At 41.2% G+C, this 20,071-nt stretch overlaps 1 pseudogene; it reads left to right on the top strand.

Annotated features, from left to right (window-relative positions):
• The window catches only part of LOC102737777 (importin subunit alpha-1-like), a 49,855-nt pseudogene that overhangs the window by 17,174 nt on the left and 12,610 nt on the right, over positions 1 to 20,071 (top strand).

Genomic DNA, 20,071 nt, shown 5'->3' with positions numbered 1-20,071 from the left:
ACAAGCCACCTACCAACTTTGATCCCCAGTTTCCTCATCTTAAAATGGGTTAATAACACATTTACGTGAGGAATAAATAAGGATTAAATGAGATTACATGAGATAATGTCTCATTATTTGAATACTTCTTGTGGTGGTTGGCATGTAGCCTGCCTCCCATAAATATCCTATGACTACGGTTTTGTTTTCTAGATTGTCTTTTAGTAATAACAGGGTTCTGTCATTCTTCTTTTCATTGCATAATGGTGTCATAATTGTCCCCATTCTTTCTTTCTTGATCTTTAGAGGAAATCGCTCATTTAGTATTTTTTTCTAGATGACTTTCATTATGTTCCCTCTTTTTCAAATATTAATAGCTTTTATTTTTCAGAACAGTTTTGGGTTCACGGAAAAATTGTGTGGAAAGTACAGAGAGTTCCCATATACTCCTGACACACACAACCTCCCCCACTCTCAGTATCCTGCACCAGAGTAGTATATTTGTTACAGTTGACAAATCTATACTGACACACCATTATCACCCAAAGTCCACAGGTGACATTAGGGTTCACCCTTGGTGGTGTACATTCTGTGGAATTTGGACAAATGTATTATAACATCATACAAAAGAGTTTCCCTGCCCTAAAACTCCTCTGCGTTCTGCCTGATCATGCCACCCTCCTCCTTAACCCTTGGCAACCACTGATTGATCCTTTTACTGTCTCCATTGTTTTACCTTTTCCACAATGTCATATAATCAGAATTGTATAGTATGTAGACTTTTTAGATTGGCTTCTTTCATTTAGCAGTGTGTATTTACGATTCCCCCATATCTTTTCATGGCTTGATAGCTCATTTCTTTTTGGCACAATAAGTTTTAATATAATACATTTCTAAAAAATACTGTCTTGACCCAGTTTTGAGCCCATGGCTAGAGAGACCATTCTGTTCCCATTATTGAGCAGTTGATTAAATCCCTAGTCATCTCACTTATTAGGCTCTCACACTCTGGACCAGGTACCAGACAACCACGGAGAGCTCCTATGTCCCAGAGCCAGCTGAAATTATTCAAAGTAGTAGGTATGTATTAAAACAATAGGTTAAAGGATATTGACTACTAACACCACTCTTGCCGCTTACCAGATGTTAATCAATCAACCAATCAATCAGTGAAATATTTATTAGGCACCTAATATTTTTTTTAGACACTGCAGGAAATAACAAAAAAGTAGAAGGATGGTCACTACTTCCAAGGTATTTATAGCCTATTTCGAGAGATAATTTAAATAAAAATATAGTGCTGGCTTTGTTGTACTGACTATAAGTGCAATAGAAATTCAGGCAACAGGAGTTCATATGGATTACAGTCATTGAGGAAAGAGTCACAGCTGGATGGCATAAGGGGTGACCTGAGCGCCGGACGATCCCTGGGGCCGGACGGGCACCCCGAGAGCGCCTGGGCGCTTGCCCCGGGCCCAGGCATGTCTTACCTCCTGCCGGACCAGGCCGCCTGCCGGGACCCCGACCCCGACCGGCAGCTGCCAGAACTCGGCCCGCTTCTTTCCTGGACTGAAAGCCAGAGGATTACGGACCGCCGGTTTGCCCGGAGAGCGCCTCTCTCCGCGTGCAGGGTTTCAGGCACAGCCAGCACGTGAGGGGCGAGGTCGACTTCTTCCCTGGCTTCCCCTCGCCCGCGGTGGGCGAGCTGACGCTGGACGTGGGTCCCAGGGACCCGGACCGGCCCTCGGACTTCAGCCAGACCTGCCCCCTAACGAGCGAGCCCGCGGCGTGTGCGGAGGACGCCCCCCGCCTTCGAGCCGTGTTCGACGCCCTGGGCGGCGATGGGGACGGCTTCGTTCGCATCGAGGATTTCGTCCAGTTCGCCACGGCCTACGGGGCAGAGCAGGTGAAGGACTTAACGAAATACTTGGACCCCGGCGGGCTTGGTGTGGTCAGTTTTGAGGACTTCTATCGAGGTTTTATTTATTTATTTATTTATTTATTTATTTATTATTTTGAAAGACTAAAAATGTCACTTGGAAATAAAGGGCGGGGGGGGGGGCGCGGAACACACAGAAATGGGTTGAGAACAAAATGGTTAGAGAGGGATGAGCTGTGAATACAGCAACCTACACGTCACATATCTCAGAGGAGCAGGCTCCCGCACATACGGGCTTCATAATACCAGACGGTCTATTTATTCACAATATTAAAGGGCATCTAGAAGTAGCTACAGTAAGGGATCGAAAGTTGCCTGAAGAATGGGCACAGAAAGGCTGCGTGCGAAGATGGCCTGTCACTTGGGAGGGTGAAAATGTAAAATGTAAAATGAGAGGTTGACAGAGCTCCCTTTCATAGACGGCAGGGTTTCTTCTTTTTTTTTTTTCATTTTCCCCCTGAACAATTCTCCACAAAGCCCTTAGGGAGGGCTGAATCTACGGAGTTGTCTTTTTTTTTTTTGAGAGAGAGAGAGAGCGGAGTGGTGGGTCAGAGCGAGAGGGAGAGAGAGAATCTTAAGCAGCCTCCACACCCAGCATGGAGCCACAGGGAGCCTGACACAGGGCTTGATCTCATGACCCTGAGATCATCACCTGAGCGAAATCAAGAGTCAGATGCTTAACCGACCGAGCCGCCCAGGCACTCCCTACCAGTTGTCTCCAGGAGGTGAGAGGAAGCTTCTGTGGGCCTTCCAAACTGGCGGAGAAAAGTGTCCACACAGCTGGTCACAGCCCAGTTTGGGGTGTTAGGGTTAAAGCGAGGGAAGCAGGGCTGCCCACAGAAGTGTCTCCATGTGATGTCAGAGTTCAAGCACAGGAGGCAGGTGTCTGCAGGAGAAGACTGCAGTGGCCGCAGTAGAGCTTGATCAGGTAAGTAAATATATTCAGTATAATGTGAAGCAGATTTTCCACTGCTAGAAAAGGGAATTCCACACATGGGATTGGGAAAATGAAATTGAACACTATAGTGTTGTATTAGAATTGGGGTTTCAGTGTGAACTCATGATTTTCAATATGTGGAGAGAGATTCAGGAACAAATATAAGAGTATGCCTTGTTTTTGTTTGTTTGTTTTGTTTTATTTTTGTTTTTGGTGTGTGTATGTATATACTTCCCAGTCCTGTACACCGAGGGTCACAGACCTATAGCAACAAACATACCAAACACCCAGATCTTTGGCTGATTCAGTAGCTGGGCAGGAAAAGAACAAGATGAGTCTGCAAATTCTGGTTGTTTTGGAAGCACTGAGTTCAAAGAATGATGAGAACATGCCAAAAGGACACAGGATCCAGCTTGATTGGGGCTCTCACTGGCCAATCCTGGGACAACGTGAGTATCAAAACAAATAACACTGGTAACAGATTATATACAACCTTTTGAATAAACTAGGAATCTGTATACTCATGCTGATATATGTAACTGAATGAATACATTGAAAGTTTGATGAGGAATGGGACAACTGTGTAGGTTGAATCATTCCTCACAAAATACTTACTAATTAGAAAAGGAAGAAAAATCACTTTTCAGTGGAGAAGCCTGGCAGAAACCACTTTAATTAAGTCATCAATGGTAACATTATCAGGGGTAAGAAAAGCCCAAATCATGTGCGGCCTGATTATATATCATTTCTCTGATATTCTGGCCCAAAGTGTAAAAACCTGACTCTTACCAGACAAAGATAAAGGGAGTTCATTCCTCAAAACTGTCCTGGAATCTTTGAAAGTGTTGAGGTCATGGAAGTCAAGAAAACACCCAGGAACCATTCCATGTTGAAGAAGGCTGTAACAACTACATGTATATTTCATGATTCTGACTGGACTCTTCTGCTCTAAAGGATGTTTTTTGGAAACAGGAAACTTGAATGGGATCTGTGGATTAGATGGTAGTAATGTATCAGTGTTGATTTCCTAATTTTGATGATTGATAATATAAGAGAAATATATTGAGAATTTGAAAAACGATATAGGAGATTTATCTGTGTTTATAGGACGTATAAACTCTAGTACTTAGGGATTCAGGATATCCTGTTAGCAACTTGTTTTCAAATGGTTTAGGGAAAACAACTCTTTGTACTCTATGTACAAATTTTCTATGAGTTTGAGATTATTTAAAAAAAGAGTTGGGGAGAGAAGCACCTATGGAGAGGCCTACACCTGTTTTCAGCTACCATGTTATTGGGGGCTTTTTGGACAGTGCATCGAGAACACAGCTCTGGAAAACACAGCACCAGGGAGATTTGCTCATGATGGCTCCAAATGCACAGCTGGGGTGGGAGTTCTAGGGTTGTGGAGTCCAGGCCTGGCTTTGCAATTCAAGGTGGAATGTCTTTAGAGAAAGCACCTACTTCCTCTGGATGGCTCTCTAAAGACATTCCACCTTGAGCTCCCTTTCAGCTCTCAACTTCAACACGGTGATTCCAGTTTTTAATGTATTATAGCTCACCACTGGCTCTGTGGTGGTCTTTGTTCCAAAGTTCTCTGTTCTCTGTATCTAGCTATCCCAGGGAGGTCTCTGACTAATGTGGGGCTGCCTGGTTTGGCAGTTTGGTCACCTTGGCCTGATTTCATTCTCCTCAGGCAGGAGGATTAGTGTCTCTGACATGCAGATCTCCAGGAAGGGAGCACACCCTGGTCTAATAGTACAGTGATGGCCTTCGAGATAAATCCATACTCTCTTCTGGAGTGAATAATTCCAGCAGCGTGACTTGAGGTTCAATTGGGTACTGGCCACGGAGAACATTTCCTTGGAGGGCCTCCAGATATTAATTCTGGAGATGCTGGTGGAACCAGAAGGTGGCGAGCCAGATGGGCAACACTGGTCCATGAAGGGATTCTCATCTCCCCACACTCAGGCCTGAGTTTCATAGCTCATGAGGAAGCTTTAGCAACCTCTGCCTCTGTCCACGCACATGCCAACCACACATAAAAATCAGTTATTCCAGTTGACAGTTTGCCAAAGGAAATTAATATGCTGTAGTGTGCTGAGAATGCTCTCTACTTAAGAATAACCAGACTTAAGAGAATGAGAACAAGATGCAAGACTACTGAAAAATAAAGGGCAATAAATGGTATGTCATATTTTTTCATATTGTGTAAATTTCCAAATTCCAAAGGCAGTAGATTTTATATAAATTTGGCTGGGGATCTTTCTGGTCAGTATTTGTTTTTAAGAATTAGTGATGTGTCAGGGAGACTTGGTTGCTTCAGAATGAACACCAGCAGGATTTAGAAATTTCTTTGTCAAATTATCCCAGTGCCTGGCACAAAATTGATGTTCAATAAGCATTCGTTGAATGAAGGCATAAAAGAAAGTATTAACCAGTGATGATGATATTCATGGAGGTGGACTCAGGCTGCTGACTATGATTTAAAAACATTTTGCAATTTAGGTTCTCCGTAGAATTCCAAAGTAGGTAGAGATTTAATAAGAATTGGTTAAAACTAACAATGAATGTTTCCTGCATGAAAGGGAGAGCTTGATGTGAGAGGTCTTTTTTTCATCAGCTGGAATTCTGTTTCCCTTTTTATTTATTGGGTTCCAGGTAAAAGAGTTTTGGGGATATTTCCTCCTCCACACCCCACCCCTCTCATCCAGCAGGTGAGGGCACTGTAAACTAAATGATGCTTCTTTATGTGTGCACTGAGATTTCTCTGCAGCTCGGTCCTGCCACAGGGAGATGGCTTGTTTATAAACCCTGGGTGATGAATAGCCCAAGATTTATTTTTACATTTATTTAGGACAGTCTTCTCACTGTTGCTGTGCCTACTCCATCAGTATAACTAGATGTTGCATAAAAAAGCACACGCTTTGGGGAAAAAGTAAAAAGCCCGATCTTAAATGTCTGCTCTGTCACTCACCAATTGCGTGACCTTGGACGAGCTATTGAACATATCTGAGCCTCATTTTCCTCACAGGGTTGTTGTGCCAGTTAAGCAAAATCACATTTGTGCGGAGCCTGGTGCTTCATAGGCCTGCAGTGTTAATTGCCTCCTAGTAAATTTCCTGCAGACCCACTTTGCTTCCCATCACCCTGGCTTTCTCCTTTCATGCCTGTCCTTCCCTCTTCCCCTTCTCGCCTGGCCCTAATCTGAGGCGAATAAATAATCACCAGCTCACTCTGCAGTTGGACCATTCCTGTGTTACTCCATCAGTGTCTCCTTGTCCATCTCAGAGGGGAGGGAAGAGTTTGGGATTTCTGGCGGTGCCCCCGCTCACTTTATGCCAGAACAGAAGTCTGTTACTTTGTAGCATAATGGCTTCAGTAGAAACATGTAAACTTTCTGGGGTGCCTGGATGACTCAGTTGGTTAAGCATCTGCCTTCAGCTCAGGTCATAATCTCAGGTCCTGGAATCGAGCCCCAGGGCTCCCTGCTCAGCTGGAAGGCTGCTTCTTCCTCTCCCTCTTCCCCTCTCCCTGGCTTGTATGCATGCGCTCTCTCACTCAAATAAATAAATAAATAAATAAATAAATAAATAAATAAATACCTTAAAAAAAAAGTATACTTTTTAAGTTCGTATTTATGATTTAAGTTCACATTCCTGCTCAATTCATGTACCCCCACCTTAACATTTTCCCTCGGGGGCAGGTCTGAATTGCCTTGGCTCAGTTTCTGTGTGTGTTGAGGGTGGAGACACCAGCAATCAGTGCAGTTGACATTCAGTACCACGGTCACCTCCAAACCGCTAAGTGGCTGTCACCTATCATTAGTATCATTAGATATTACGGTCTGTTTCGTTATTTATTATTATTTTTTGCTGAAGTATAGTTAGCACACAGGGTTGCTTTAGTTTCAGGTGTACGACGCAGTGACTGGACACGTCTATACATTATGCCATGCTCACCACTAGTTATTATGGTCTATTTTTGAAGCAGCAGCCAGAGTGGAGTGATTCTTTAAAATTTGTCAGATAGTAAGTACTCTCCTGCTCAGTGTCATCCAGGGGCTTCCCATCTTACCTAGAATAAAAGTCAGAGCCTTCCTTGCATGGCCTAGACGCCCCTAAGAGACCTGGCTCGGTCCACTCTGCAACTCAACTCCTCATTTTCTCCCTTATTCACTGTGTTCCAACCCCACGGGCCTCTTCCCCATTTCCCCACCACACAGAAGTGAAGGTCCCACCTTAAGACTTTCCCTCTCATTGCTTCCCATGCCTGGATGCCCATCCCCCCACATAGCCACGTCATTCCAGTTTCTGCTTAAATATCACCTCTTCAGGGAGCACTTCCCCAACTACCCTGTCTATATTAGGGCCAGCTAATAAGCACTACTCCTTTCTGTCCCTTAATCAGCTTACTTTTTCTATACATACAACGTACATTTGTTATTTGTTCAAAGCTTGTCTTTCCCTCTGGAATGTAGGATCCCTAGAATGTAGGGATTTTATTTCCTTCACTGCAGTATCTCCAGAGCCTAGAATAGTGCCAGGCCTAGAGAAGGCCCTCAATAAATGTTTGGTGATTGAATGAAGAGAAGATTCATTTAAGATGAGCCCTGATAGGTTCCATGGTTTGGTTAGAGATGGACTGTGGAAATGCTTTTGCTCTAAAGACATCAAGATACTATGTCTCCATAATAAGAACAAGAACAACAATGTAATAGTTTCAATTTATTGAGCATTATGATGCCTTGCTCAGTAGGAATCTACAAGTTGTTTGTGATCATTCATGAGCTTACAATTTTATCACTTTGGTCTATGGAAAAATGTACAATAGTTTATTGTAAGGTTATTACAAAGAAAATATGCAGTCTTTAAACTATTGTACTAAGATAGTGCATCATGAAAATTATGCTCTCATTTACTGATGTACACAGAACGTTGTGTCACAGAAGGTCCTCCTACAATTTTAGTCTTTTTCCCTAACACATGCTCCAATAGTCTGCCCTAATACCTCCTTCCCCCCATCTCCTGCTGAACAAATCTAGACAAAGCATCTGGGAGCATAAGTTTGGTTCCAAAACTTGAGTGCTAGGACAGGACAGGTCTGTTTCAAATGTATATGGCCTTGAATAGGCTACTTAGTCTCTATGCCTCAGGTTCCTTATCCCTTAAAAGGGGAGAAAAATAATACCAATGTCAGGTATGAACATGTGATGAGTAAATGAGATAACATATAATGTGATTAGCATAAAGTCATCCCTCAATGATTGTTAATATTTTTTTAAAAAGGGACCTAAGTATTTGAGATTAAGAAAGTCAGTTCTTTCCCACGCCCCCAAAGTTCTTTTCTAACATGAGACAAAGAAATACTTTTCTTTAGGATATATATTTATTTTTTAAAGATTTTATTTATTTATTTATTTGACAGAAGAGAGAGAGCACAAGCAGGGGGAGTGGCAGGCAGAAGGAGAGGGAGAAGCAGTCTCCCCGCAGAGCAGGGAGCCCGATGCGGGGCTCGATCCCAGGACCCTGGGATCATGACCTGAGCTGAAGGCAGACGCTTAACCAACTGAGTCACCCAGGCACCACTAGGATGTATATTTAAAATCCTACCAGTCTGTAGAAATTCATACAGATTTGCCAGTATGCAAATGTAAGATGGTGGCAGACCTCTGCTCTCCAAAATGCCTTTTAACTCTAACGTACACTTGTCCTCACAGCTTTGACTATGGCTAGCTCCCTGACCCTAGCACCTCAGGTCTCAACCGTGGGGTGGAGTGAGTGACTCTTCAGAATTTGTTTTTGTAAGCCATTCTTCCTAGTTTTTTCCCCCTTGTTTGTTTTGTCTTTGCTTTTGCTTTTATTTTTAGCACCATTTGTACCAATTGCCCATAGGAAACCTGTTTCTCCCCTCTGAGTGGTGTGGGTGAAGTAGTCCCAGGAGCATGCCTCAGGAATGACTGGATTGCCTGTGCACGGGGTCAGTGGGAGAACTCCCTGGGAATGGATTCAGCTCAGGGCCTTTTGTGTCCCTCAGAGGGAGATACTAACAATTCCCTTTGTTCTCAACCACGTGCAAAAGCATGCATTACTGACCTCACCTATGTACTAGGCCAATTACATTAGTATTCTCTTTATTTAGCATTGGCTTTTATTTGGAGGAAGAAATATATATTATTTCAAATGGTTAAACACACACACACACGAATGCCCACTCACATTCATACACACACACACACACACACACACTTCTGAGGCTAAAGAAGATGCCGAGAGAATAAAAAAGTAAGATAATCCAAGGACATATCCCTGAGATGATCCTGAGTCAACTTTTTGAGGCAAAAATTGCTGCGTATTAACACTTCGTGTCTCCAGGGGAGAGTTTACAGTCAGAGGAAATGTGCGTGCAGAAGTCCGCAGAAGCCCAGGTGTATATGTGTGTGGTTGCAGGGGCACCAGGATAAAGGGAGGACAAGGAGCAGATATTGCTCCAACAGAAATCTTTTCTTATTTCTTGCATATCCTCCCACTCACAATAAAATACACATCTCCAAATTACACATCAGCTGTTTTCAGTGTCTGAGACCGAATGCCTAGGCTGTGATTTTTTTTTTTTCCCCAGCAGGAAACTAGGAAATGAGTCATAAAACATTAATACTGCCTTAAAATAACTTAGGGTAGGGTGATCCCAAGATGAACTCAGAGCTGAGCACCGGAGGGAAGGAAGCTGCAGCTCTAGAGGAGACATTTCATTCAAGAGGACTCGCCCTTTTCCACAGAGGGTTCCCGGCCTGGCTTCTCCATGCTGGGTGGGCTGTGTCATGCTGAGTGGGAATCCTGGCTGCCTCACACATCTGTGGGGTGTTCGTCTTCTCAGAGACAGAAATAACTTCAGAAGGGAGGCAGCCTCTTTTTTCTAAACAACAGGATTCTCACACATCCGCGGGGCCCGTCATAAAGTGTTTTTAAGTTTCCACCAAGCTTAAGCTCAACCAAATTTAGTACTTCGCTGATTCGGACACGCGACAACGTAGGTGCGGCCAGGCTGACATATAGAGTGGTGGCTACGTGCAGAGGTCTGGGAGGCAGACAGATCGAGGTTAGAGTCCTGCCTTTGCCTTTTATTAAGCTGTGTTCTTGGATAACTTCTTTACTCTCAGTTTGTTTTCTCTTCTGTAAAACTGGGAGAATGGCAACTTTAAAGTAGTTTTGAGGATTAAATGAGGTAATGAATGCACAATAGCCCATGATTAAAAAGTAAAGTCACATTCCCTTCCAAAAATGAACCCTCGGCCCTCATCTTAGTGATTGTAGGAAGGCCGGTTTTCCACTGGATCCCCTTTCCCCAAGTTATTTCTGGGAATGCCAGAAAAAATACAAGTCCTGCAAATTAATCCTGGTAGTTATTATTTCTCTGAAAGATGTCTGCTCCAGATACCCCCCTATAACCCCATGCCATTGCATACCTCACTTCTCTGAACTTGAATCAGTTAAAATGAAACCTCAGCTAGCCCATATAGTGCAAAAGATGTCCCCACTAGATAGGGTCATGGCCTCCAGGAGAAGATTAGTCCTTTGGATGAGTGGGAAAAATGGTATCCTCTTTATCCAAATGCACTCAGCTTCATCTCAAGATTATGGTTTGTTGAGGGGTTCAGGCTGGATTTCAGGCCCCATCCCTCTTATTCTGTCAGATACTTTTGGGCAATAAAAAACTCAATACAACCATGACCAACAGGGCAATCCCTCGCTACATGTAATGGAAAATCCCAAAGTAATACTAGCTTAAACAAAATAATAGCTTATTTCCTGCTCATGCAAATGAAGTAGAACTTCTAGGACTGATTTGACCACTTGGTAGTGTCATGAGAGCACTAGGTTCCTGTTTTTCTGTTCCACTATCCTCAGTATATGGCTTCCATCGTCAGGGTCATCTGATGGCCCATGATCGCTGTGGAGCTCACACTATTTTATCCAAGTCCTAAGTGGTAGGAAGGAGGAGGGGATGAAGTGGGCATGCCCATGTGCTTATAAGGATCATTTTGCATAAATCTTATTGACGAAAAAATAATCATATGACACACGTGTCTGAAAAGGAAACAGAAATGTTAACTTATTAGCTGGGTACATGGTTATATGGTGATTCTATTATTGAGGAGGAGGAGAAAATGGATGTTGGAGGTAGGCAACTGGTAATTTCTCACTAGGTTTTTCTCCCAGTTCTACTTTGCTCTAAACATGGACCCAGTCACTCCCTTATCATTACCCCATCTACCAGCTCAAAACCATTGAGTCTTATTTGATGAAGTCTAACTGAATACAGAGAAGAATAAGAAAATAATACTACAGAGAGCTGAAGGCAGTTAAAGTGACCCATTAAGTGGGTTCTAGAGTCAGATTGCTTGTGTCCAAACACTGGCTGTATAATAATTCTTAGCTGGAAACATTCAGTAGCTTTTCCCAAAACTTTCTGGGATTCTGGTTTCCTAATCTGCAAAAAAATAGGGTTGATATGAATTAACATTCTAAGGGATATAAGAGCAGACAGGCTATGACCTGCCTCTGGCTGTTAGTTTCTCACAGATACCATTTATAAGAATGTTGGCATACCCTTCCATTCTGCAGTGATATTTATGAAGTCCTTCTTAATGTCAAAAGACCCACCAAGCCCTACTGCTTGCTGATCTTTACCCTTGGTTTGCTCTACTGTATCCTTGACTGGCCGGAAAACTTGCATTTGAGTGATTGAGTATAATTCTCATTCTTTGTGGCAAATTGAACACTTCATTTGCTTACCTTTGTTAGCTATTATGCATCAAAACTATTTGCCAAAAATAAATGGCAGGAAGAGAAACAACAGAGGAGTGAAGATTACAGAATGTGCTCTACTCTTTGAGAGTGTCTGCAGCACCCAACCCCCTTGTTCCTTGGCACCCCCAGCTCTCATGTATTATCCATATGAAAGTATGTGGACTATAGTGGATGGCCAATTAAATGCTTATGTTCTAAATTTTTTTATTTTGAGGAAAATATTTAATTTAATTTTTTTAAGATTATTTATTTATTTATTTGACAGAGAGATTGAGAGAGCACAAGTAGGCAGAGCGGCAGGCAGAGGGAGAGGGAGAAGCACGCTCTCCGCTGAGCAGGGAGCCCGACGTGGGGCTCGATCCCAGGACCCTGGGATCATGACCTGAGCTGAAGGCAGACACTTAACCGACTGAGCCACCCAGGTGCCCCTGAGGAAAACATTTTAGAGTAAAACAAATATAAGCCAGTATTGTGGCCAATAACATTAAGTCGGTTAGAAGTGTATATAAAAATCACACTACTTGATTAAGAGAAAGTCCTCAATAAATGTTCAGTGAAGGTGTAAAAATTATGATATACATTACTGCCAATGGTAATTACTTTTGGGGTTTATAGGCTCTGACCCCCATTTGAAGGTCTTTGCTTTGCTCCCCACTGGCTTCCATGCAGGAGAGGTCCCACTCATCATGAGACTGTCTAGAGATCACAGTGCTTTTCACTTCAGACCCCCCACCTGTCTCAGTCCTCAGCATGAGATTGGGGTGTGAACACCTCCGCTCCCTCTGTCCAAGGCCATGTTGTTTCCCACCTGACAGTGGAAATTTGTATTTCCTTCAGGGAAGCTCCTAACCCCACCCAGATGTATGTTCTGAACACCATTGTCCTGACAAGACAATCAAGCTAAAAAGCTGAGAGTATATTGTTCAAAAAGTAGGCTTTTTCCAACTTAAGCAATGTTATGTGTGGGCTCTAAATTCAGTCTAAATCTATGTTTTGGAAACACATTTCTCAACATCTGCCAAGATATAGCATAGTTAAAGCTCAATCTAGTTTATATTGTAGAAATAAACAAGACATTCACTATCTTAGTTTCATGATCATTAAAATTTATGGCGACGTCCAGTTTTTTTTCTCCCAAAAAAACTATGGATAGGAACTTGCTTTGCATTATTAACAGTACATTTTCCTGGTAATAATCTCAACCTCCTACTCCCAATAGGATATTCCAAAGGTCTCTATCTGGAGAACGGAAAACTGTAAACCACTCCCACATTGAACTTCTATTGCTTGAAAAGAAAATAAAAGTTCCTCCTTTACTGCAGACCTCACTACACATATACAGATCTAGCTAGTGGTTAACATATAATAAGCACTAAAATATTAGTGGTTGTTCCTACCTGCTTTTTTTCTAAAAAAAAAAAAAATACTTTTCATGGCTTTGAATAAAGGGCTGATGTAAAATAAGGTTACAGTATTGTAAAATCAACATAATGTAAAAGAAGAGACCTGTGTTAATTGCAAAAGACAGTACATTACTGTGAGTTTCCTTGTAGCCAGAACAAAGAAAGAAAACGTCAAGCTTTATAACTCAAGAGATGTCTAAGCGTACTTATTCTTCACGGGAGCAATTTTTTTCCTGGCAGACCCTTCTAAAAGATATCTCTCCAATGGGATCTTTTATAAATGGTACTGAGAGGCATAGTATTTAGTGTCCTTGAAAACAGATTTACCAAATTTTTACTAACAGGTTTCAGATGGCTATTTCTTGTAAGAACTGAGAAAAGCTAAAGGCACAGGGCTTTCGTACAACTTAAGACAATTCTAAGGGCAGCTAGGCTAGATGTGGAGGTCAGCCTGGACTGAGGGATAGACACAAAAATGCCTCAGGGAGTAGAGAGGTGTGAGGCCTGTGCTTTAGGTTTGCTTCCCCAAATCTTCCTTCCTCTCAGAGTATGGTGGCCGTTTGAGGATGAACTGTCTGTGTATTAATTTCAGGGGGTGTGATAAAGACCAAAGGAGTAATTGACAGAGTTGAATTTGACCTTTGGAGGTATCTTTTTTTGAACAAAATTTTGCTGAGTGCATTGAAATACAGAGATAATGTTTATAATGAAAGACAAGTTTATCTTTTCAAGTTTTTTTACTGTAAAAATACAATACAGAAAATTGGTTAATAAAGAAAAACTTACTGACACTCTTATAACCTTAATATGATTACTGTGGTGATTTTAAAATATATCCATAAATTCTTTGATAATCCTCCTTTCAAAAGATATAAGCTAATTCTTCCCTTTAGGTGAGGGCTGGACTTAGTGACTTGATTCTAACAAACAGAATGTGGTGATAATGTGGGGCTTCCAAGCCTTGGTCATAGGAAGCATGTGGCTTCCTCCTTGCTCTTGAACCATTTACTCTGGGGGAAGACAGCTGCCATTTTGAAAGGACATTCAGGGAGCCCTATGGAGAGGTCCACTTGGTGAAGAATTGACAGTTCCTGCCAAGAGACAACAAGGAACTGAGGCCGCCCACCACCAGCCATGTGATTGAATCTTTTTGGCAGATCCTTGAATCTCAGTCAAGCTTTCAGATAGCTGCAGTACTAGCTGACAGCTTGACTGTGACCTGGGTGATTTGTATTTTTACTCTGTTTATTAGTGTTTTTTTTATGCACAGTTTTTAATTTTCATAAAGTCCAATTTGTTTATTTTTTCTTTTGTTACTTTTGTCTTTGGTAATATCCAAAAAATCATTGCCAAATCCAATTTCATGAAGCCTTTGCCCTGTATTTTCTCCTAAGAATTTTATGTTTCAGGTCATTTGGGGACCAACTCAAATGGCCCATTTGAGTCACTTTTTTGTGTATGGTGTAATGTAAGAGTCTAACTTCATTCTTTTACATGTGGATAGCCAGTTTTCCCAGCACCATTTGTTGAAAAGACTGTCTTTTCACCATTGAATGGTTGGGGTATCCTTGTTGAACATCATTTTTTTTAAAGATTTTATTTACTTATTTTAGAGAGAGAGAGCATGCGTGAGTGGGGAGAGGGACAGAGGGAAAGAATCTCAAGCGGACTCCCGGCTGAGCGTGGAGCCTGTCATGGGGCTCTATCTCATGGCCCTGAGATCATGACCCCAAGCCAAAATCAAGGGTCAGATACTTAACCAACTGAGCCACCCAGGTGCCCCTGAACATCATTTGACCGTATATATGAGGGTGCATTTCTGGACTGTTCTATTCCTTTGGTCTGCATGTGTGTCTTTGTGCAAGTACCATCCTATTTTGATTGCTGTAGCTTTATAGTAAGTTTTGAAATTAGGAAGTGTGAGTTCTCTAGCTTCTTCCTTTCTAGGATGATGAGATACTATATGAATTTTAGGATGAATTTCTCTATTTCTACAAAAAACATCACTGGGACTTGGTAAGGATTACATTATGTCTGGAGATTGCTTTGGGTAGCATCAAAATCTTAACAATGTTAAGTCTCCCAATCCATGAACGTGGGATATCTTTCCATTTAATTGTCTTCTTTAATTTCTCTTAGAAATGCTTTATAGTTGTCATTGTGCAAGTCTTTCACCTCCTTGGTTAAGTTAATTCCTAAGTATTATTCTTTTTGATGCTTTTATAAGTAAAACTATTTTCTTAACTTCGTTTTCTAGATTGTTCATTGCTAGCGTATAAAAATGCAATTGATTTTTGTGTCAACTATGTATCCTGCTTCTTTGCTGAATTTGTTACTTAGTTCCAACAGGTTTTTTTGTGTGTGTGTGTGTGTGGAATCTTTAATTTTCTATATGTAAGATCAGTCATCTGTGAGGAGAATCATTTTACTTCTTTTCCAATTTAGATGCCTTTTACTTCTTTTTCTGCCTAATTGCTCTGGCTAGGACCTCCAGTACTATGTTGAATGGAAGTGATGAAAGCAGGCATCTTGCTTTGTTCCCGATCTAAGAAGAGAAGCTTCTAGTCTTACATCATTGGATATATTTGCTGTTTTTTTTTCCACATATTGCTTTTATTATGTTGAGGTAGTTTCCTTCTCTTACTGGTTTTCTGAATGCTTTTATCGTGAAAGGGTGTTGAATTTTTTTATCAATTGAAACGATCATATGGGTTTTCATTCTGTTAATGTGGTGTTTTATATTGGTCAATTTTCCTATGTTGAACAATCCTTGCAACCCAGGAATAAATTCCACTTGCTCTTGGTGTAGTAATACCTTTAATATGCTGCTGAATTTGGTTTGCTGATATTTTGTTGAGCATTTTTGCACCAGTGTTCATAAGGGATATTGATCTATAGTTTTCTTTTCTTGTAGTACCTTTGTCTGCCATTGGTATTAGGGTAATGCTGGTCTCATAAAATGAATTATGGAGTGGCCCCTCATCTTCAATTTTTTGAAAAAAATTTGAGAAGGTCTGGTGTTAGTTCTTCTTAAAATTGTTGGTAGAATTCACCAGCGAAGTCATCAGCTCAGGGCTTTTTGTTGTTATTGTTGGGAGATTTTTGACTACTGGTTAAATCTCTCTACTAGCTAGAAGTCTATTCAGATTTTCTATTTGTTTTGTGGTTGAGTCTTGGTAGGTTTTGTGTTTCCAGGAACTTTTCCATTTCATCTAGGTCATTCAGTTTATTGGTATGTAGTTGCTCATTGCACTCTCTTATCATCCTTCTTGTTTCTGTAAAATCAGCAGAAATGTTCACACTTTCATTTTTGATCTTAATAATTTGAGTATTCTTTTTTCCTAGCTCACCTAGCTAAAGTTTTGTCAATTTTGTTGATCTTTTTGAAGAACCTACTTTTGGTTTTGTTAATTTTCTCTGTTGGTTTTCTATTTAATTTATCTCTGTTCTAATCGTCATAATTTCTTTCCTTCCACTAGCTTTGGGTTTAGTTTCTTCTTCTTTTTCTAATTCCTTAAGTTGTAAATTTAAGTTATTGATTTGAAATCTTTTTTGTCTTTTTTGTGTCTCTTCTTGCATCTTTGTAATAACAGTCTGGCATGTGGTCTGAGTGTGGACAGCTTCCAGTGGGGCTTGGAGATCTCAGGTATGAATTTCAATTGAGTTTTGCTACATCAAAACTCACAAGTGTGCCAAGGTCCAGACAGCAGGGATGGTAGTCCCAGACACAGGAATCAAGACACCTGAGTTCAAGTTCTGGTGTTGCTGCTTCCTAGCTGTGTGACGTTGAGCAAGGTCAAGGCTCATTTTCCTCAATTATAAATTTATGAGATAATACTCTTTACCTTATAAGGGGTATAGTGAGGATACAATAAAATAGCTTTTGTCACAGTACAAAGTAAAGATATAAGGATAGTTATTATTTCTAGAACTATGAGCTTCCTAGAGGTAGGGAACTGTGCTTTTTTCTCCTTTTAGTAAATGAGTTCCATAGCAGCTATGATTGTGCTTAAATTACACATAGGGACCATGTATTTCTACCATCTAGCACATAATGGGCACTCAGGAAATGTCCACTGAATGAATGAACTAATTACTCTTACCTTGAATGGCAACTTGTGTGACCTTGCCAAATCATTCACCATCTGAATTTCTCAGCTCTGCCTCAGTAAGTGCTCCATGGCCAGGAATCCCTTCAGGGGTCTGTTCTTTTCACAGCCAGAGCCAGCCACAGCACTAATGTTGGCCATCACCATGGGAGAGGTCCCGGGATTTCACTGGATGCTATCCCACTGAGAGGACTGAGAAGAAGTAGGAGAAAAACAAGCAAAAGGAGGAGTGTCCACTTGTCTCTGCATTTCTTCATCTGCTTCTTTTCATCCTTCTTGCTTCCCTAACACACACGCACACACACACACACACACACCTGTCTGCTCTCCTCCATGCAGAAAGACACACATGCACCTCCCAAGTATCACTCTAGGGCTGGAATCCAAAGTCTTCTCTTATCTGAAATTCACTGTGCACTTGCCACTTGGCAGAGCCTGCGAACAGCTCAGTGGGTGTTTCTGTAGTCAGCACACACACACAATTGTCTTTTAATGCTCACTAACACTGGCCTAGTAATCTCAGTGGCTGCTACCACTGCTAGGCTTCTTGTTTTTAACTCATATCCACTAATAAAGTTTTCCTTATTGTTGTAACTGTTGGCAAAGGCAAAAGTCTGGGGAGATTGACTGCCTGAAAAGCTTCATTATGCTGCAAGAATATTTTTGATAGAATTTCAACAGCTCTTGACTGAGGGTCAACTTCACTGTGCGGTTTTTATAGTCATCCCCCACCCCTCCCTCATTGGTCCTCAAACTCACGAAAACATTCAGGTCAGTTGTTATCTGAATCTTTCCAAGTAATTAGCAGGTAGAATTACCAGGTAGCGGGCATGTTTGCTTGTAATCTGTCAGTTGGGACTGCGGTGGGGGTGGTTGTCATCTTGAGTGGCCTCGCAACCACGTCTAAAGTGTCAACAGAGAGTTTCTTTCTGTCTTTTGTTCTCACTCCCAGGTTGTGAGTTCTCCATTTTGAATTCAGGCTCAAAGTAAGACAGATATTTGGAACATGTGAATTTCAAGGAAAAATTTTCCCCAGAAACCCAAAATATGTAAAAGCATGTAGGCATCATCCCTCTATCTGCATGACTTGGCTAGGTTATATCAACTTACATATTCAAGCCAGATACACAGTATCTGATAAATGCAAGAGGAACATTCAGCTTTTTACCAAGCAGAAAAGTTACACTTTGACAACTGGGTTGGGGGCAGGGAGTGGTGCCGATGTGGGTCTTTTAATGCTCACTAACACTGGCCTAGTAATCTCAGTGGCTGCTACCACTGCTAGGCTTCTTGTTTTTAACTCATACCCATTCTCGCTTAATTCCTTACTCAACTGCTTTCCAGTTCAAGACAGATTTGCCAAAGCAACAAAGCCTATACTCCATACAGAACGTGCCTAGATTTATAGAGCCCCGGTTCAGGAACACATTTTTCCATTAGCAGAGTCTGGTCTCGGCTCACTTAAGAGTTTTGTGACTGCTCTTGGGACCAGTCTTGGCGCAAGCTGCTGTGAGGTCCAGCTGACTGCTTCATTGTCATAAATGTCTTCCCTCTTTGAAGTCCCCTTGATTGGAGAAAATCATTCCACGTTTCATATTTAAAGACAGGATGCCATTTTCTTCCTTTCCTTCTTCCTTCTTTTTTTTTCTTCTGACTCACATACAGAACCAAGATGTTGGGTTCCAGAAGCCCATATGCTAATTCACAGATGGCTTTTAGGAATGACTTTTTTTTTTTTTTTTTTTTTTTGCCATTTGAATCATTTAGGTAATGTGCTTCATTTTCCAATACAGGATTAAAAAAAAAAAAATTCTAAACAGACATCACTGTCATATGGTGCCTAACGATTTCTTCAGGTACTGCAATCAATGTAGTGCAGTAATGTTAGTGAGTGAGACACAAATTTTACTATAAGATTTTTCTTGGACTTGCTTTCTTAAAGATTTCATTTAAAGTTGAATTTTAAAGTGCTGCTGATAAAACAGCTGGTATTCAGCATTCGATTTGAATTTATATCTAATCAAGATAAATAGATTCTCTTCCTAGGTAAAAGAAAAACTACTATGGGGTGGGGGAGAAAAAAGAGTGATGTACTTGTAACCAATATATTCCATTAACAATTTTAAACTTTAAGTATAATCATTTTTTTATCAGGGAGGAAATACAAGAGTGTGCAGAGAAAAGTGTTTTCATGTGGCTTGTCATAGGCATTCAATAATCTATTTGGCTCTCGTAGGTCATCATACAAAGGACCAAACTTAAGAAAAAAAAAATACTGGCAACTTACCTCTATAACATTCAGATGATTAAAAACCCTATCTCCCCACCCACCCCTTTTATTAAGCAGCCGTCAGCAAATACAAGGTGATCCCTGTAATGTTTGGTATCAAGAACAGAAAAAGTATTCGAAGCCTCACTGTGATATAAGTAAGCTTCATTGCTGAAGTCCCACTCTGATGGGGATTTCTGATAGATTCTGAGGCAACCTGACACATGTGTCATGATGTCCAATCCCTGTAAACACCCAGAGCTCTTGGAAAGTGGATGTTTTAAAAGAGCAAATTGGAAAACACATGTCTTTGTCCTGAGCTTTTTCCTTCAGGGTCCATGCTGCCCCTAAATCCCTCCTTCTGCAAACTGGTAGGAGATAGGCAAGATGTGAATCCAAGCATTTAAATAGGGCTAGGAGAACAGGAGCTAGGTGGAATTTCCCTGTAGCTGAAACAATAAAAATATGAACCCTGTAGCCGAAACCCTGTAGCCGAAATATTCAATAAAAAATATTATTGAATGCCTATGACAAGCCACATGAAAACACTTTTCTCTGCACGCTCTTGTATTTCCTCCCTGATAAAAAAGTGATGATACTTAAAGTTTAAAATTGTTAATGGAAT

Source organism: Leptonychotes weddellii, chromosome 4 (genome assembly GCF_054177405.1).
Source record: "Leptonychotes weddellii isolate Sample4059 chromosome 4, ASM5417740v2, whole genome shotgun sequence".
NCBI classification, from domain to species: Eukaryota; Metazoa; Chordata; class Mammalia; order Carnivora; family Phocidae; genus Leptonychotes; species Leptonychotes weddellii.
Note: the sequence above shows the minus strand (reverse complement) of the source record. Positions and strands in the feature narration are given on the sequence as shown.